The sequence below is a fragment of the Homarus americanus genome, unplaced genomic scaffold, assembly GCF_018991925.1.
Source record: "Homarus americanus isolate GMGI-L3 unplaced genomic scaffold, GMGI_Hamer_2.0 scaffold52512, whole genome shotgun sequence".
NCBI lineage: Eukaryota > Metazoa > Arthropoda > Malacostraca > Decapoda > Nephropidae > Homarus > Homarus americanus.
Genome location: NW_024735442.1, coordinates 3,161,423 through 3,180,461, shown reverse-complemented (window position 1 = coordinate 3,180,461; position 19,039 = coordinate 3,161,423). Strand labels below are relative to the sequence as shown.

At 44.8% G+C, this 19,039-nt stretch overlaps 1 protein-coding gene across 4 annotated transcripts in view; it reads left to right on the top strand.

The window, feature by feature from the left end:
- The first annotated feature begins 236 nt into the window (after positions 1 to 236).
- LOC121871000 (rootletin-like) overlaps positions 237 to 19,039 on the top strand; it is a 103,160-nt gene continuing 84,357 nt past the window's right edge. For all 4 annotated transcript variants that reach the window (XM_042373026.1, XM_042373028.1, XM_042373022.1 and 1 more), the window contains exon 1: positions 237 to 460. The gene's annotated coding sequence lies outside the window, so the exon portion shown is untranslated. The remainder of the gene's footprint in view (positions 461 to 19,039) is intronic.

Genomic DNA, 19,039 nt, shown 5'->3' with positions numbered 1-19,039 from the left:
AACTGGTATTACTTTTTAAAATTAATTAAGTTATGTCTAGTGTAAAGAAAAACAAGTAATGAAATTTCATCTTTATATTATCCTGTAGATAACAAAAATATTGATAAAGAGCGACTGCAGGAACTATATCAGCTCAATTTTCCAGCGTGTTAGATGTACCCCCGCGTGACATTTGTACCCCCTCGGTCACCACGTGCTTCGCCAGCTGACGCACCGCTGCCTCGCCACTCTCCTGAGGCCCAGGCTAAAGCGTCTCTTCGTCCGCTTTACTCAGTTATCCCCCAGACTCAGTCGTGAGATGTGTGACGGAGCGCCAGCAGGGGTACTTTAAACATTTGTCATCACCTGTGCTATTGTTTAAGTGTGGATATATGACTTGGTAAAGACAGTGCTCTATATACGTATATTTCGTGAAGGAAGTACCCGAGAAAGGAATAATTTTCCGTATCCTGAAAAATAGGTAAGTGACCCCTTTTTTTCTTACGGCAATGCGGTAGTTCTCGTAGTTACACAAGTCAAACACTACAACACGAGGTGAGGAACTTGTGTACCACTTTGTATTATAATTACTAGAGGTGTACTGACTTCCCCTCCCTTCGTGTTTTCTGGGTGGCTGGACAAATATTGACTGTCTTGAATTACTGTACACTACGTTTTATGTTTTGATGCGGACGAGTGAAGAAAATCTCAACGCTGGGAGACTGAGAATAAGAGATGGATATATTTGTAGAGAAGTTAATGTAATTTATACTACGTCTCTCGAAACTTTAATTCGTTTAGCAGTTCTTTAAGGTTACGCACCCAGAATGTTGGTGGACCGGGAGAATGGGGAGTAGACCAGTATGTTAGTGGACCGGGATAGTGGGGAGTAGACCAGTGTGTTGATGGACCGGGAGAGTGGGGAGTAGTAGACCCGTGTGTTGGACTGGGAGAGTGGGGAATAGATCAGTACGTTGGTGGACTGGGAGTGGGGAGTAGACCAGTACGTAGGAGGGAGAGTGGGGAATAGACCAGTACGTTGGTGGACTGGGAGTGGGGAGTAGACCAGTACGTAGGAGGACCCGGAGAGTGGGGAATAGACCAGTACGTTGGTGGACTGGGAGTGGGGAGTAGACCAGTACGTAGGAGGACCCGGAGAGTGGGGAATAGACCAGTACGTTGGTGGACTGGGAGTGGGGAGTAGACCATTATGTTGGTGGACCGGGAAAGTGGGAAGGAGACTAGAAGTATGTTGTTGGACCGGGAAGAGGATACCTAAGTAAACCAGCCACAAATAAAACAGAAACATAAATTAACTTTGGTTTAAGCTCCAAAGTTTACATTCTCGTTATTTTGAATATTACCAAGTATAAAATCAGTTTGCCATCGTGCGGGGAGAGGTGGTGGTCGGCAGATTATTGGGCCGATGTGAGTGTAGCACCGGTTGTCTCAATAAGTATTGTAGGGAGTTGGGTAAGAAATATCGAACCCAGATTTATTATTCATTACTAGACCGAAAAGGTACTGGCATGCACTAATAAAAGGGGGAAATGGCGTTTTAGAGAGGGGAAGATGAATCGATATTTCAAGGTTCAGTAGATCAAGAGGGAGAAGTTTAAATGGGGATTAAGATATCTCCGGAGTAAGAATTAAATAGGAACTTGAGATTAATCAAGGGGCAGGGATAAATATAGTTAACGATAGATCAAGAGATTGTTAAGAGTTACGGTGCATCAAAAGGCGTGGTTCAAGGTATTGATTGAGCCGGAGGAAGGAGTCATTTTTTGGTAGATCTAAAGAGGAAGGGGTGGGAGGGTGACAAGCCAAGATAGTGAGAGAGCGTACAGTACAGGCGTGAGGTAGGTGGTGAGTCTTACTGTAGCTCCCTAGGGTAGAACAAGTGTTGGTATACAAGGACCCGTCTGAAATAAGCCTTTAAGGGAGGGCATTCAGGGGTCATTCTTGGTTTTACTTCATTGTGTTGTTTTTATGTGTATGTTAAACTAGTGTAAATCTGTGTGACGATTACAGGTGAATAAACATCAGTGTCTTATCTCCCGGTAGCGGATGGGTATTAATTGGAGGTGAGCCTCGTTAAGCGTGATGCAGTTTAGATCTTTCGTCTCCGGTGTAGCCTACCTTGTTAACCATGCAGGAAGCATCGGAGGTGTTGGGTTAATTACCACACCTGTGCACATATACTCGTGATATCCTGCTAAATTGACCTCGGTAAACCTGAGAGGTGCGTGGTCCCGGAAGCCTACCCGCAGGTAACTTCCCTAACCATAATATTTACATCCCTTTGTTCTGTAGGTGACGTGTTGGTGGTGCTCGTCAGACACTTGTGACGTTAATTATGGGGAAGAGGTTGTCTTACCCGAGCTGTTGTAAAGCACCTTGATGAATGAGGACGAGTGCAAGGGTCTCCTCTATCATTGGGTTGTGATAGTATATTAAGTAGAGTGAAGAGTTGTGTGATAAGGGAGTCCATTGTTGAGTGTGAGGGACTTCAGGGGCGTTAATGTAGTAGCACAATAGTGGTGGCAGTGTGAGGAGCAGGGATGAGGCCAACAGTGCTTCCTTATGAGTGAGTGGCACCAGCGGGCTGGGTCATACCAGTGTTTGGCGGAAGGCTTTATTGCTGCCCCGACCTGCCTGCCTCTTTCACCCAGTCACGCTTAGGTCCTTCCTGCCGCCTTCATGGACACGGCCCTTCCTTTTGTGGCCACACCTCCCACACTGCCTCTGGTCAACTCGTTCCTCATATGGGGTGATTTTCCCCGCTCTCTCTTTAGCTTATAGGAAGGGGCTCTTCTCTCGGCCCGACCTGCAAATTGCTGATGTATTTTAGTGACTTCTGTGAACAGAACTTCATCTTCTAAGTGAATAACTTTGTTTTCTTGTTCTCGGCAAACTTCTTCCTCTAGGGCTAGGCCCAGTGAACATATTTCATCTTTTCGTGGGTAAATTCTTCTTCCTGCTGGTCACACTCCTCCCCTTGTTGACAGTCCCTCCTCGTACCGCCGGCCTCACGGGACAAATACCTTCCCATTGTTGGGTATACCTTTTCCACTCCCTCGGCCTCCGTGGACCAGGTTTGTCTCTTAGTCGGGTACAGACCCCACAGATGGTGTCCTGGTAAACTGCAGCTACTCTTCCTCTCTATCTGGTGTGGGAAATAAGTTCTCAAGTCGGTCTGTCGTCGTTCATGAGTCAAAGCTTATTTGCACGGGACAACTTTTTTATGTGGAGGTGGATGGTGAGATCAATAGAGGCATTTCAACTTGGCTTCGTTAGTTAGGTATTGTGTGGTCACTATATTAAAAGCAATGGAAACTGGCATATGCATTATGAACGTATAGATGTTTTATTGTATATATACATCTGAATCAGTGTTACTAGACAGGCTGAGGTGTTTTGTCACCATTAGGGGAGGACTGCAGCTGAGGGAAGCCAGGGCTGCGCTACCTCTTACAAGGTTACACCACAGTAATTAAATCAGGCGAGCTGTGTGTGTGTGTGTGGAGGAGAAGGGACATGTTTACTTGTAAAGGTGACAGGTGAACATTAGCGAGTGGGCCGCATTGTGACGTCAGTCCGTGGTGGAAGTGGACCGCAGGCGCCGCCCAACACGCACACACACACACACACACACACACACACACACTCACACTCCTAAGGATTTACTTAGTAATTAGTTAAAACGAGTAAAGTTATGTTACAGCAGTCGCTTACTAACAGTGGTAAATTAAGGCCGATTCCACTATATATACAGGAGGGAGAGTATTATCCATTAGTCACACAATAGCTATGGTTGACGGCCTCGTACAGATGCAATATGTAGATGTGCTGTGGGCAGATTAACGTTGTGTTGTAAGCTGGTGGCGGGGAAGGTGTCGAGACATATTATATCCATCCTGGCACTAATTCCCCGCTACTAAAGGGAACAATGTTATGTGGTGGCTCAAGATGATTAGTTTTATTGGAGATTTTAGAATTTATTTGTGGTAGGATTTGTGTAGCTGCTGGACACCTAGAACAGCTATTGTTAATTTATTTCTAAAGGTTGTGTGAACGTGATGAAGGATGGACAGACGGCTGCACCACCGGTCTCAGAAGTCATTATTGGTTTAAGTGTGTGTGTGTGTGTGTGTGTGTGTTCGTAAAATGCAAAAGTGTGAACTATATTTATATTCTTTTAGGGACTCAAAAACTGGAAATAAAATATGAGTAATCTCCAGAACCAAGAAGGTATTTTAAACCAGGGTTCTCTTAAATCACTTTAAAATGACCCACTCTGAGTTAACAAATACACGTTGTCATCTCCTGTTTATGATGATTTTCCCACTCGAGAATAAGAGTTGTAGATGAATTTTAGACTTTGGCACAGAGTGGAGTGCCCCCAGGTGTAAATTCACCAACAATTACAGGTTATCACTTCCTTCGCCGCGGGCCGCTGGTGGAGCACTGCCACCTGATAGGGACACACATACTCACTCGCCACTCGCTAGCCAGTTGTGAATCTGATTTTGTCCCTGTTTTGTGTAAGGCAATTGTCAGTTTGCTACTCAGGTTTACACTATGGGTCCTGGTTAGCAGGGGGTCGTCTTCCCCCACACACCGTCCCTCTTCCCCCACAACACAACGATCCACGGAGGCCATTTCCTCTGGTCTTAGGGCACATCCTTCTCCGAGCTAGGTCAGGTAGCACTCCCTCGAGAGTGAGAGGCGATATGATAGAGATGTATAAATAGAAGTCAGGGCTGAACAAAGGTGACATTACAAAGGTACTCAAACTATCCAACCAGGAGCGAACTCGTAACAATGATTTTAAATTAGACAAATTAGATTTAGGCGCGAAATAGGTAAACATTGGTTTGGAAATAGAGTAGTGGATGAGTGGAACAAGTTACCAAATATCACCATTAACTCTAATACGCTGGATAACTTCAAACATAGGTTGGATGGATATAAGAGCGATAGGGGTTGGGTGTAAATGGGACTGCCCAGTATGGGCCAATAGGCCCGCTGCAGTTTCCTCCATTCTTATGTTCTTATGTTATGTGTATGGATAGTTGGATATAGGTTTGGTTATTTGGGCATATGTATGATTAGTTGACCTTACAGTACGTGGGGTTAGTTTTGGTATGGTTGATGTTGGTGTTTCTGAAACGAGGTTGTTTCAATTGTGTACACCCTGCATTGTCCAGTTGCAAAATGAGCCGTGTGATGCATTTACAAGTAGCTGGTGTGTTTCCGTGTCAGAGCTGTCATCACCACTACAGTGACATTTATACGTCTGTGCACACTTTTGATATAGTAAATAACTTTAATTTTGCTTAGAGAGACATTGTTATTCAGATTTTTTTATTTGTTTATTTCGTCTTTGTACTTGTAAGTTTATTGTTTCTCTCTAGTTCAAGGGGGTGTGTGTTGCGGTCAGTGTCTCGGCTGTATAAACTGTATTTATCCTTTCCTTGGGTGTAGTTATTCCCTCTGTTTCCAGGATCATTGTAGAACTTAAGTAGACAGTTCTTAAGGTAATTCACCAAGACACAATACAACTCTCTGGTGTTAGGCTGTACAGCATACAAATTGGAATTGTCAAGTTGTCAGTGTGGTGATGTGCTGCTGCCACGCTTCACGATAATGATTTCAACAAACTGTGTAGTGGGGAGAGGGGGAGTTGGGTGAGAGAGACAATTTTGGGTGTGGTTCCTGGCATTCATAATACCTTGGTTGCCTAATGTGTCTTCCTTGAGGACAACAATGCACTATCTTTGTTTGTTAAATTGAGGAAAATTAGTCTACCTTTGAGTTTATTGTTTGGTTCACTACACAGTGTCACTCCTATCGACACACACACACACACACCTGACTGACATTTAGCTGCTCTTAAAGGCAAAAGTCATCAGTTGTGGCAGAAAAAGAAAGAAGACTCTCAAGAACTCGCTTAATGGTGATGGAGAGTCTTGGGAACTTGATCACAGGAAAGAGATGAAAACACGATACAAAATTTAAACTGATTTACAATTTTAACGCGAGGGAAATTTATCCGTATTTTCTCACAGTACAGATAAGACAAATATTACTGTGGTTGATAAGTCTTCTTGTGGATGATGTTTCGTAGAGTTTTAGTGATGAAATGTTTAATATACCCACTAAGAATTGTTTCCTAAGAGGTGCACGTATCTTTGACCTCACGAGAGTAAATTATACCTTGAGACTCTGTAAATGCTCTGTAATTTGTAACGTCAGACGAACCCTGTACGTGAGATTAAGTTTTTGTTCATGCCTTTTAAAATTTATTCTCTATATTATTAGACTTTGTACGCTTGTGTTAGTCTGTCTGGTTAAAGTGATTTGATATCCAGTGATAAACGGTGCGTCCAGCTGGCTACTGGTAGTGTGTATGGCTCACACCTGAAGAATCGCCATCCCAGCTTATTTTACATAGAGATTAACCACCCTAACGCTATTGTGGAGGGGGGGGGGTAAGGTTAGGGTAGTTAAGCTGGGGTATAGGTTAACGTTGGGGTGGTTAATCTTCATATGAAATAAGCTGGGATAGAGATTCTTCAGGTGATCCGTTTTATGTTTGGGCAGTGAGTGAATGAGGTGAAGATTAGCCCTCTTAACTTATTTCACCATGATGATGAAACACCCTAACTCTAGATAGCGTTTGGGTGCTTAATCATTAGGTGAGTTGAGGCAGGTGGTAGAGGCCAGTAGGTGAGGCAGGATGTGTTAGGTTGAGAGGTAGAGGCCAGTAGGTGTGGCAGGATGTGTTAGGTTGAGAGGTAGAGGCCAGTAGGTGGGGCAGGATGTGTTGGGTTGAGGTAGAGGCCAGTGGGGTGGGAGCAGGATGTGTTAGGTTGAGAGGGAGGCCAGTGGGGGGGCAGGATGTGTTGGGTTGAGAGGTAGGAGGCCAGTAGGTGAGGCAGGATGTGTTGGGTTAGGGGTAGAGTAGGTGGGGCAGGGATGTGTTAGAGGCCAGTGGGTGGGGCAGGATGTGTTGGGTTAAGGCAGAGGCCAGTAGGTGGGGCAGGATGTGTTTGGTTGAGAGGTAGAGGCCATTAGGTGAGGTAGGGATGTGTTAGATTGAGAGGTAGGCCAGTGGGTGAGGCAGGATGTGTTAGGCTGAGAGGTGGGTGAGGCAGGATGTGTTAGGTTGAGAGGTAGAGGCCAGTAGGATGAGGGCAGGATGTGTTAGGGTTGAGAGGTAGAGGCCAGTAGGTGAGGCAGGATGTGTTGGGTTGAGGTGAGGCCAGTAGGTGAGGCAGGATGTGTTGGGTTGAGAGGGAGGCCAGTAGGTGAGGCAGGATAGAGGTAGAGGCCAGTAGGTGAGGCAGGATGTGTTAGGTTGAGAGGTAGAGGCCAGTAGGTGAGGCAGGATGTGTTAGGTTGAGAGGTAGAGGCCAGTAGGTGAGGCAGGATGTGTTAGGTTAAGAGGTAGAGGCAGGATGTGTTGGGTTGATGGAGGGACGGGGCAAGGCGGGTCGGGGCGGGGGAAAAAAGAGCAGGTTCGCATGCCCCGTGACAGACATCAAAACAATCGTTGTTCCGTTTTCATACAGGAATTACCACAACCACAGGCTTCATCACAGCAGGAGGACGTAATCACTGTGGGTATTGATAAAAGAACCCGGTTTGGTCGACGTAATGATACCTAGCATTGACAAAACAACTCCGAATTACCGATCTTCTTATTTGTTATGAGGCCTGAGCTAAGCTACGAGTGTTATAATGTCTTTTTATGGGGTTGGTTTTCCCAGAGCTGAAGATTACCCGCCATTATCGAACCGTGGAGACTTGTGTTAAGTTTTCCTCTTGCCTCTCTCCCCTTCCCCCCCGTTATCTGTGATGCTGGGAGGTAGGTACCGTCAGTTTCATTTACCTCACTTCCGATATTTTTTTGGCCGAGTCTTTGGTACGGTGCAGCGTGTGTCAGTCTCTGCCGCCCCAGTTCCTGATCTTGTCCACAAAGAAAATATTCGCTGTTTTCTGGAACGTCTTGAAGGCTTTCCTCGACGCATGCGCAGTTGGTCGTGTTCACCTATTCTTATTATTTTGATACCTATTGCGTGACGTTGGTGGAATTTGAATTTCCATGTCTTTTTTTTTCATGTATTTTTGACGAATCTGGTCTAATACACCCGTGTTTATATTCGCCAAATAACTTTACAAGTAATTTCGTAGCTGCCCTTTCTCTTCGTTCGTTCGTTTTTTCCGTCCGCCTCGCATTTTATTTCCGCTCTAAAGTTTGAATTAGTAAAGGGATTGTGATGATCATGTCAAAGGTAAAAAAAAAAATATATAAATGAACCGGATATACTCACAATTATATTCCCAGATCACCTGAAAATTAGACACCCCAAATTATTTCACCTGAAGATTAACGACCCTAACCTAACCCCCTCTAGTTTGGTTAATCTTCAGGAGAAATATGTTAGGGTGTCGTATCTTCAGGTGATAGGAATAAGCAACCCGTTAACTTAATAAATGGATGCGTGTTAGTTAGTTAGTTATGTACAGTGGTGTGGTGGCAATATATCGTTATCCACACAGCACATCCGGCGCTCCACAGATAACTCCAGGTGTGGATGTTGGATGTCTATGTTGAGTGATAGTGGATGTACTGTACTGTGGAGAGGTGGTCAAGAGTACAAGGTATATATGGTGTACTGTGGAGGTCTAGTCTGACACATGGTATATTCTTTGTAGATACGAAATTTATACACTTGGTATGAGCCGCTTAAGGTGTGGCTTTCTACAATATTAACCTCTTGGTGTTACAGTTCATCTTGCGTGTGGGTATACTTGACGTGTGTATGATGACTAGTGTTGTATGATGAGTAGTGTTGTATGGTGACTGGTGTTGTATGGTGACTGATGTTGTATGATGAGTAGTGTTGTATGGTGACTGATGTTGTATAATTACTGACGTTGTATAATGACTGGTGTTGTGATGACTAGTGTTGTATGATGAGTAGTGTTGTATGGTGACTGGTGTTGTATGGTGACTGATGTTGTATGATGAGTAGTGTTGTATGGTGACTGATGTTGTATAATTACTGACGTTGTATAATGACTGGTGTACAATGACTGATGTATGATGACAGGTGTTGAGGTTGTACTGACTCACCCGCTATACTGTAGATTAAGTTTGTTGTTTGTTTAGGTTCACCTGTGGCTGTCATGTCCAGTGTACACATAATTTACATTTTTGTTTTACGCGAGTGTTTATTAAAGCTGAGAGAGAGAGAGAGAGAGAGAGAGAGAGAGAGAGAGAGAGAGAGAGTAGAATGTGAAGAGTGATATATGTGATACGTTTATTGCGTGTCATCCTTAATTAGCGTGTGTATGAGGGAGGAGGAGGAGGAGGGTGCTGCCTGCAGGAGTGGTGGCTGGCTGTCACTGGTGTCAATGCGGGTACTTATCAGCTCACAGCCCTGTATGTTGGGCTCAAGGTCAGGGCGCGCTGCTGGCATAGATCGAAGCCGCGCGTCTGACTGGGCGTGTGTGGCGGACTAGTTATTATTGCTGTCAGTTGGAGCTGGTAGTTAACGTGGATGGAACTAGACATGCGGTAACTGATTGCTATTTTCGTGTTGGCTGTCTGTGTTACCTGGTGGTGGTTGGGTTATAACATATAGGGGAGTATATTTAGTGCTTGTTGTTATAATGAGCTCAGTCATGTTGATAGAGAAATCCGTTTTTAACCTGACTTTATCCTTGAAGACTTAGTAATATTTAAAATTTTCACACGAGAGATAAAGAGAGCCTTTTTATCACAATTTTTTTTGGTAGTAAACTTTGTGGTATCAACACGAATATAAATTTTGTGTTATAATTTTTTCTTAGTTGAAGTATTATCGAGCTGATGAAATTTACCTAACTCATAAATCTTGTGAAATATTGAGAAATTTTTATGATGGCTGTGTCTTCTTCAGCCATGGTGATATAGGGAGGCAGGTGACGGTGGGTTGTCCCTTGTGTGTGAGGTGTGGTTGTAAGAGAGTACTGTATTTTAGGTCCAGGACGACAACGAGACAATTTTTTATACCTCGATGTCTAGACTTGTACACCACCGGATATGTTCTTCTTTACCTACTAGTACAGGATATACATTCATTATATGTCTCGTCTTGTCATATTTTTATGTGTGAGAACCAACATTTTCGCTCTTGATTATTTAGGTATTATTTCTTGTGATTTTGACCACCCACACATTTGCTCTCTGGGAGGTGAAGGAGGGATAGATTACCTTACCCGGCCAACCTTCACGTTCTACTGCAGATCAATGACGATGAACCTTGGTACCGATAGTTGAGGTGTTAGGGTAGTACTGCGGCTGTCACACCTTGTTTACGTACCGAGGGATGGATGTACTGTTGTTTATATCAGTGTGGAGTATCTGAGAGGCAGTGTGGATGCTGATGAATTACACTGTCAGACTCTCCCTTACTCACCGAGACGTGTCCATTCATCTTGGAATTTGTCTTACGGTGAAGAATCTTGGCAGGTGCCGCGTGACCTGCCTCTACAGTGTGGTATCTCTTGTATACCTTTGCTCTTACTAATGTATTTAACTTCAACTGTGAAATTCGTATAATAATGAATGTAAACGTACAGTAGGGTTTTCTCGGCTGGTGGCGGGATCTGTCACACACGCCGTGGAAGGTACCGAACAGGGAAGAAACATGCCTTGAAAGCTGGCTACATCTGAGGAGACATAACGACTGTAGTAACTAAGGTATTTTAAGACGTTTTAAGTTGTTCTCTCTTACGATCATCCCGTCTAGAACAATAATTATAATGCGTTGTTTACAATACTCAACAAACTGCGAGAATGCGAACGTGGTCACGAGTAGTAGTGGAAATATCTATAGTGGATAAGTCTACAACTCACAGCTGGCCACAAACCTCTCTAGTGGGAGACCATAGTATCTACCTGGTGCTGCTAAAGGTCTAGGTGCCATTATTTTTGTAAGAATAGTTAAATAGATAAATATAACTGGCTCTTAATTATACCAGAAATACACCAGGAAGAACACACACACACACACCTCACTAGAAATATATTTCACCAGTGCCGTCTCTCTCTCTCTCTCTCTCTCTCTCTCTCTCTCTCTCTCTCTCTCTCATCTAGACTAACCACCAATAATTTACTTACGCAATACCTAACTTATACCTTCACTTAACCTAACCTAACCTACCCGTAACTTAACCACGATTTGGATGTGGAAATTTGAATCTGACTCCGGGTTCATTGGACTATACTTTTGCCTCAGCTTGTACATGAACCCATCGCTTAAAAATTTTTTACCCCCAGTATGGACAAAGATACCGTAGTTATATACATTGTGTAATACGAAAAAAAATAACTTCCACGTCCATCCTGCAGAAAAAAAAAGTTACGTTGAGAGAGAGAGAGAGAGAGAGAGAGAACTCGGTCTAGGCGTGGGCGTGGCGAGACTTGCCTGACTAGTTAAGGTCGGCCAGTGTAGATAGAGGCGGCTAGTTATCCTTGATCGATGATATCACGTTGAGGGTGAAAGTTGTTAGATGGGTGTTTACTGACATTGTTGATATCTGGTGTGTGTGTGTGTGGAAGAATGGGTCAAAGTTTGGTAGTGCTGTGCTTAAAGGGAAATAAATGTGGGAGCTAGAAGAGGGAGAGATAAGAGGAATGGGAAATAAGAGAAAGGAAAGAAAGAACCGAGACATACATACATACATACATGGAGAGGAAGCAAGCGTGAATCAGAGCTCAGGTAATTATGTCTTCTTACCTGTAATTAATACATACGTAATACACTCGACACCTTCATCCTGACTGTTAGTAGGTTAAAACACTATTGAACTAAACTAACTAAATAATTCTTTCCTGGTCCTTAACCGATAGTCATTTTTCCTATTAACTTTAAAAATATTCATAATTACTCAAACTCTATACTTGAAGAAAGTTAATAGGGGAAAATAGGACTTAATTGCCCAATTTGATGGTTATGTCATTGGAAACGAGCCATTTAGGTAAGCTTTACCCAATTGTGTTCTATTGTTTATGTTAGTATAGTGTGTTGTGCCGTGGCGAATATATTGTGGGGTTGGGCAGGTGTGGGCTCAGGTAGTTGTGGGGTAGGGCAGGTGTGGGCCAGGTAGTTGTGAGGTAGGGCAGGTAGTTGTGAGGTAGGGCAGGTGTGGTCGTAGCCGGGGTGAGGTAGTGTGGGTCTTACACTGTGGTGGGTGTGGTGAAGGGTCGTGGTACACTGTGGTGGGTGTGGTGAAGGGTCGTGGTACACTGTGGTGGGTGTGGGTGGTGGTGTGGGTGGAGGGTCGTGGTACACTGTGGTGGCGAGTCGGACATTGGTGGTAATCTTGCTTGCGTCGCCCTCTACCCAGTCCCCCTTGCCCCTCCACCTGCCCTCTGCTTCTTAACCATACACTTTCTTTTGCCCTTCCTCCCACCCCCCCTAACCCCCCCCTCTGCCCCACCCGTTGGACTCCACTACCTCTACACTTTCTTCTCCACTTACTCCACCCACTACACCATCTGCACCTCCATTAACAGTATTCCCCGTTCCACCAAGTGTCAGTGACTGAGACACCCACACTCCCCCTGCAGTGAGACCATCAGTATGCACCTCGTCCTGGGTGTAATCCCGGAAAAGTTGACGATATTATCATTGATTTCTGATATTATTGTAATGTTCACCGCTGACCTGGACGGGTGTTAAGACAGTGGGAGTAGTCAAAAGTTATCCAGGTGTGTGGTGGTGAGAGGTGTTGTGCCATCATGCCGTGACCCACCAACAGTCTCGTGTAATCGCTGCCCAGCTGTAAACACCACGTGTGTGTAATTTACTGCGTGTTCTCTGGCGATATAATTGTATTCTGGTAAGCCAGGTTGCTTCATTACAAACTAGATATTAAACACCGATGAAGAATATTTCCAAATGGTGTGGTTTAAGGGTGGTGGAGGAGCAGGTGTGGAGCAGGTGGAGCGTGGCGTCACACTGGCTGGTGGTCATGCAGGGTCAGGCGATCAATAGTGCATTAGCTTGGTGGCGCCGAGTGATAACGGGTGAACAATCTAAGATGCATTGCGTGGTTTCAGAAACTGTCGGGAGGGTCAATGGTGTAGGTAGATGATACGGGAAACAGTGGTAGTAAATGTGGGTAGTTTAACTCCTGTACACTCTAGTGGCGCCTCTGGGGACACGCCACTGCTGAATACTGCATCGAAAATTGACTCACAAAAAGAACGCTTGCCACCTCCCAACACACAGCTGCTGTGTCACGCGTCTCTACCGAGGAACAGAGGCAACATAAGATGTATTTGGCTCTACAGAATGAATGTTTGGCACTGCCCTAGAGACGTTTAGTTGTGATAACTTAGCGTGTGGCACTATTGGGTATCACGTGTCAGCTGTTGGAACACCTGGTCTTTTGGGACTTGTAAGTGACACTTGGCACAGGTGAGGGACATTTGATATCACTAAGAATGACTCTTGGCACAATGGAAGATAAACGAAGGTTGGAAACTTAGCGGGAGAAAATCCCAGACGATTTTAACAATAATACGATAAGAGAAAAGGTTTTACGATAGAATCACTTTTGGTCAGAGTTGAAGAATTAGGGAAGTTACGTCTCTTATCATCCTCCATAAATGTTGACTCACTCAGGCGTTACCACCTGCATACACCAAGGTTGTACACAAGACCGAGGCACCTGTAGAATATCAAGTGGCTCTGGTTGTGACTGTACACTTGGGGAGTCACCGCGTGTAGTACAGCCTGGGTGCCTCCCTGGCTGTGTCGGCTCCACCACTTCACGCTGCGGTCTGTGACATGTATTCCCCCACAACCTCAGCTTTGCTTGCCGGAAGATAATAAAAATTGTCTGGCAATGATGTCATAAATTTTACATAATGAAGACGCAAATTTGGCAAGATGATGAAGGTGACAATCAGGATGTGGATGAAGATTACAGGAGGGGAAGAAGAAGACCTCCAGGAGGCTGGGTGGGGCGGGAGTTGTAATAATGATAAGTTTTTTTGGGGGTATAAGCGTCCAGTGGGAGCCGGGGAGCCGACGGTGCGTGCTGCTGCAGTAGGATCAATGACGACTTCCCTGACGGCTCGCCTGACTTACACCCACGACGGATTTATCCCCTTCCGTGTCCAGCTGGTTTTATTCCCGTTTTTGGACCTGAAGTTGAGACATAAATGAAGTTGTTTACGGCAGGGTCTGACTTTACTGGTACGGGTTAACCTGGTCAGCGTGCGAGCAGACAGTGTGGTGGTTGCTGAGGGAACATGTATAGTGGTGGTGGTGGTGGTAGATGAGTGTTGGTGATGGTGTGGGAGAAAGTATGGTGGTGGTGAAGGACAGGTGGCAGTATTGGGTGGTGACGTAGCTGCAGCTGACCCTTCGTGACCTCTCTTGACCCGACAACTCCCCTGTTGACGTATTACTTTTATGGGAAAGTCTCTTGAAACTGTTAAAGTTGTTTATATAATATTATGTGTGTGTTCTATACGGTGGTTCAGAGTTTCAATAAATCAATAACAACTAAGGAATCTGGAGAGGGGTGCCAGGCCAGGGTCAGTTTGGCCTTGGAATCACAGCAGCTCTACGGGTTGTTATGGTGAGTATACATGTACGTTGTAGTATGTAAATTCTGCTGCCATTTCCGTTCCCAAGTACAGTTATGGACAGACAGACAGACTTACTACGGACATCTTGAATATATGATAAGGTACAGATGGCAATAAATGTCTTACTCACGCCCCACCTGTTCTGTGTGAAAAATTTAGACCCTCCAAAAAGTCATTTATGTATAAAGAATTAAGATAGGGATGAGGCAACACATAAGCTTGGTGGATACTGAACAAAATTAAAAAACTCGTGATAAAACAGAACTTTTATTGGTAAGGGAATGACCGATACAGGTACTGACTGACAAGTTTATTAAATACACGAAATCCCCAGCAAGTTAAACCATGCCTATTCAATTTACGGTGATATTTTTATTCATTACTCTGGCACACTGGCACTCCCACTACTCTACCTTATCGAGTGCCACATGTTGGAATCCCTTATGTGAGGACGTGGCACTTGTACTATCACTTGAAGATAAAACACGACACCTGATCTAACTTACCTGGGAGCTGATCATATAACGTGACGGGGGGGACTTACCTGGCGTGTTCATTCCTTAGGCTACTAAAAGGTAAATGTTTCCCTACTCTGATGTTTTAAGTTTTCTATTCATCATACACCCACCCACTCCCAACACCCATTACCTCTTGTAGCTACACCACCATGTCCGCTACACCCTCAGTATCACCCACACTACACTTGTATCTACACCCCCACGTCTACCTCACTCGCACCAACACCTGCTTATATCTATTTATGTACACCTTCTCATAACCCGGAGTTAATACCCCTTTCTGACAAGTGATAGGGAAAGTTGACTCATTAATCTTCCGTTTATCGCGCACCCTGGCAGCTACCGCGGGAAAAAAACCTGGAGGGTGACGCGTCTCTTTATCCCCACTCCCCCAGGTTGTTCATGGCTACCTGGGTAAGTCAGCTCACATGTCCGTGATAATCTAACCGTTATCTTGCGCGCTAAGGGTCGTCTTCCTTGGCCCGGGGGTCGTGGTGGGTGGGTATGTGTGGGAGATTCAGGTGTGAGGAGTTCCTGGTGGTGGGTCGATCCTCAGGTACTCTCAGTTCACCCAGCTGTAAATGGGGAAGTGAAGGTGGTTGAATCCGTACCGGCCATGCTGCAGTCATGCCTATGGGACTTTTTTTTTCATACGCCTCTACCTTCGTATTGGACCAAGACCTGACTTATAAGGAAGAGTTTAGACGTGCATTTAAACGACCTCGGTACAGGACGTGAGTGTTGGTGGATGTTTATTAGCGATAGACCGAAAGAAAAGAGAAGATAATGTTGGTGACGATGAGGAGAGGGTCAGACAGAGGTCACTACAACTAAAATGAACTCGCTATCAAGATCAAATATAAGATACTAGTGTTTGGCAGGACAGGAGGTACGGGGAGGTCAAACAGACATTGTAACTCACAGTAAGGTGTTGATCAGTGTCAGGTGAAGCACAGGTGAGTGATGCTACAGGCACGAAGAGGTCAAACCATCATGATTATCCTGGTAATTCATGTCAGCGTCCTACTAAGTCATGGCAAATAAAAAACCGGAGTCACGTGATCACGATAAGGTGTGTGTAATAATAATAATAATAAACGGTTTATTAATAGAGTTGCAGCTGGTGGGTGAAAATATACAAACTTACATGTGATTTAGACAATAATATGTATTGAATACATTTACAGGGCTGTACAGTACATAAATCAAGAGTTGTTTATTATTTTAACAATAGATGGGATGGTGCTGTTCTTATATCTATCAGTACGGGCTCTTATGGTTTGAATTTTGTTGTAGTGGCGGACTGCGCGTGGTGGGCGGGGGTCTGCAGGTGGCGATGACGAGGGCGAGGATGGTGCAGTAGTCCACTGCCAAATCCTGCTAGTGCGTGGTGGTGGAGGTCACGGGGGTGGCATTTCCAGGGTGGAGAGAGCGTTGTTGTAGCCCAAGTAGTCTGCGCCGAGTATGATTCTGCAGGCCCTCTTCTGTACCTTCTCTAGCTGACGTTGGGTAGAGTTGAGAGAAGACGTGTGTGTGTGTGTGTGTGCGCGCGCGTGCTTTTAGAACATCTGGAACACCTGTGAAGAGGAGTTAATTACTGGATATTTAATGGCCTCTTACAAGCTGGTGATATAAGGAGTTCTGCTTCGATTCAGGACTGACACCTTGTGAAAGTTACGGCCTGAAGCTGGACTCGAGTTTCTTCCCCTCCGACCTGTACCGTGAGAAGACTTAGAACTTCTGTTTGTCTGTTCGTCCCGAGTTGTAAATTGAATAAGTGTATCTGTCTTTGAGAAGCTGCTGCCTTATATGTGCCGGGGTACCACTCAGGTGTTCAGTAATTAGTACAGGTGTCTTCTTCCTGAATTTGGGGGGTTATGGTCACTCGTGTGTGTGTGTGTGTGTGTGTGTGTTCTCAGTTACTCAAGAAAGTCACCACCCATTATGTCTTGGTGGTCACGGTGTCGTCAACCTCAGACTGAAAGATAAAATTCACAAATGAACCCCGAGTATCGCTTTACCTCGGCACTGTTACGTGTTTGGGTGATTAACACGTCTGAAACTGTATCCATTATTAATTCTCAACCTACGTGTTAACAGTACATTCCGTGTTTTGTGGTAGCTGACTAATTCTGACGGTGACGTGTTCGTGATTGCAGGTGGAGTTTTCTGAGAATTATGTTCCATGACATAGTGCAGTAATATGTAATGATATCTTTCAGTATTATTTTTTTTTTTACTGGCATGAAAGTCTGGTGTCAGGGTGGCGCAGTGTTTGGAGGCTGGAGGGAGGGAATTCGAAGTCATGGAAGGTGATATTTTCTCAATTTTACATTTTCTTCGTATAATCCTGTCACGAGTAAAGTTGATTGCTGCTTCTCTTACAAGTTTGGAGTTTATTTGCTGTGTGCTGCTCAGGTTACAGGTATTTTATCAGAGTCTTTAATTCTAGTTTCTGGCGTCTGTCTTTGTATCTTAAGCTTATATGGGCAAGTTTCTTTACGCTTATGCCTCTGTCTCCCCAGTAGTAATTGGGGACCTGGATGTTGACCGATTTGCTGATCGTGTTCCGGGGTAATGGTTAGCCAGTGCAGTTGGCGAGTTGTCCGTATTTTCTGGGAGTTTTCCTTGACACTGGGTCACTGAGCTCGTTAACTCAGGGTGTGGTTGTTTTGTTGGCGACAGTTTCTACACCTTAAACAAATTTAGGCCTAGGTGACCCTTGGGCCCGCCATCCTCGTTAGACGAGGGGCAACCATTATTATTATATTATATTTTATCTACTTTAACTACCATTTGTTGTCTGAAGGGGAGGGAAGAGAAGGGATATGAGGTACGAGGAAAAAGATTCCATGTGCTCAGTGGTGGTGGGGACGGAGAGCACCCTCCCCCAGCCCTGGGATGTTGTATGCGAGGAAGGGATTACAGTCCTTGTCTCTCACGCCCGGGAGTACTGTACAGTGCTTAGTACACTACAGGGCTGACCTAGTGATTACCCTCCCCCCCCCTGCACACCTGAGTACCATTGACCCACCCTCCTTCCATACGTCTCGCCACACTTTCCTCATCCACCTTTATTTCTGACCCCAAACAGACGCGTCCCCCACCGTGTGTGTCTCACCCTCGCCCCTTATAGCCGGGAGTGAGCCATACACTGGTGGTGTTGTGGGAGAGTCACGTGTGTAGTGTGGCTCCCTCGTACCTTCACTCACGGGGGATTAGTAAGCCAGACGTCTGTTTCCTCCCCGTCCACTTTTATGCCTTTATAAATAGCGTCACGGATCCTGGACCAACTGAGTCTGGTCTGGTGAGCAGTGACTTATTTCCCTCCCTAACGCTGCAGTGGTGCCTCATGTTTTGGGGTGTTGATGTCACACACATAATATTCTATTTGTGGACATATAAATACACATATAGAATATTATAAAAGTAATAAATGTTATAAGAAAAACAATTTCAGCGACAATATTTACAAAATTACAAGTCTTCATAAAGTACCATCTTCCTGTTGTCCAGCAGTGTGGCAGAGTTTTGTTTCACTGACACAAGTGATGGGTAGGTTTATCTGATGACTTGATTAACGAGGCTGTTTCTGTTTGTCGCCTCCAAGGCTGGAACCCAAAGTGTCTAATCCAGACAGGTAAAAAAAGATTTTTAAGAAACCTTGTAAGTTACTTCTTAAAGACCTTTACAGGTATCCCAGCAGTGTTTCTTACGTTTGTTTAGAACAAACTTACAGAAAAACTAGGTTAATACTGCTGGGGAACAGGTGACCCGTGTGGTGGTGTAGGGGTGGGAGACACCTGTAATGAGAGCCCACTCGATTATAAAGTGAGGTGGAGGGAGGAATTAAGCTTGTTAGTGCTGCAGGTGGCGGTCA